Consider the following 1742-nt stretch of genomic DNA (forward strand, 5'->3'; position numbering starts at 1 on the left):
TCTGAATGGTACCGGAAGAACGGGGTGGCAAAAACTTATGTCAGCGGGGTCCCTGACCACAACGAGTCTGGCAACTTGTCCAAAAGCGGAGCAGCGTCCTCGTGGTCCGCGAGCTCCCTGCCATGAAATCGAGAGCGTGTGACATACTCCAGCAACCCGGGATCCACCGCGTCAATCTGGATACAAAAACATTCAGTGCTCTGGGAATACATTACCAAGGAAATTTCACTTTGTGTTCAATCACTGGCCAATTGGCATTACCACACCATGGGTCCCAGTTCACGTGCCTCCCAGCCTGCTCCTACAACCAGTTATGTGTGGTGTGAATGACTCACCTATCATGAACAATTGAGATTGCTTATCTGTCAGTGATGTGTACGTCGCAATGCCTCGTCTCTCCACAAAAATTTGGTGACTAGTCAATTTCCACTCATCGCCTTTGATTGTTTGAAACGCTTCCTAATAATTAAATCATTGTTGCAGACATACAACAGTGTGAGATACAGAGGGTCGGCTGAGGCAGGAGGAGAACAAGTCGATTCAGGGTTTCCACTGCAGGAAAGTCAAGTAGACACTCCCTCCCTCCTTTAGTTCATGTCATGGTCCCGGCCATCTGTGGGCTGGAGTGACAAGTGAAGAACACACCTCTCTGGACGTGATCCGTCAGTCCCTCTGAGCTGCGGTAGATGGCTGCTTGTGTCTTTGTTCATAGGTCTTGCCACATGCGATGAATAGGTGTTTGATTTTCAGTCAAAACCAATAGGTGAGTGAGAGTTTGCCCAGCAATAGAAGTTTTTTTGTGGTGTGGAGACAGGTAGAGTTGTGGGAAGACCAACAAAACCCATCTTTGGCCCAGTCATCTGCATAGAGGTGGCTGATGACCGCCTGCTAGTGTGGCTTGCTCAGTTGTTGTTGTCGCCAGGGTGCAGGGCCACACTGCCCAAGTCCTTGTCTCATGGAGGTTGTCTTCCTCTGTCTCCCCTCTGGGTAGGAGGGCCCTGGTGCTGGCTTTGTTCAAGCCAAGGAAACGTGCACTGTCTCCACCAATGGTCCATACCGTCACACCTGAAGCAGCCTTGATTTGGAGCTTGGCGAGAGCTGCCTTGACCTCCGTTGGTGTTCCCCCTTCCACGACACGCCCCTCTGTCTCTCGCCGGCCGTCCCTCAACCATCCACATCCGTTGATCTGCCACCCCCTCTTTGGACTTTGTGTCCTTTGCTTTTTTCCGCGCTTGTGCTAATTGAAGTCTCAGAAGCTGTTCCTGCATCATTCCTTTCACTCCCTCATCTGATTTGTTTTGCTTGTGAACCTATAATTTTACGTAGTGAGTCACATGTTGACTAAAATAACCCTCATTACCTTCCACCAGATCAGGGTCTTCAGAAAGCTTCTCCCTGACCTCCATGGAAAGTGTGTCTAGATGCACATGTTGACAAATCACGCAAAGCGGCTTGTCGCAAGATGGATGTGAACTGGTCTTATCTGTCAACGCAGTCTGGCAGGCATTGAGGTGTGCAGCGGGATCCATGGTGGGTTTCAAGTCTGGAAGTTTTGCGACAGCTGACGCGGAAGAAGGAAAGAGATCCTGGAGCACCGCAAACAGTCGCATGGTGAAAGGAGCAAACAACCAATCGGGTTCAACCATATTAAGGCCGCAACGCCTCTGGACTTCATCGGATTGGTGAACTGAGGAACAACATGTCTGGATTAATCTTACCATGTCGCTGCAAGCCAAATTCAT

General features: G+C 50.0%; 1 pseudogene; it reads right to left on the reverse strand.

Annotated features, from left to right (window-relative positions):
- Window positions 1–953: 953 nt before the first annotated feature.
- Window positions 954–1742, reverse strand: LOC148423235 (uncharacterized; annotated as a pseudogene).

Source organism: Hippichthys cyanospilos, chromosome 5, assembly GCF_059441005.1.
Source record: "Hippichthys cyanospilos isolate Australia breed blue-spotted pipefish chromosome 5, RoL_Hcya_1.0, whole genome shotgun sequence".
In the NCBI taxonomy this organism is placed as follows: domain Eukaryota; kingdom Metazoa; phylum Chordata; class Actinopteri; order Syngnathiformes; family Syngnathidae; genus Hippichthys; species Hippichthys cyanospilos.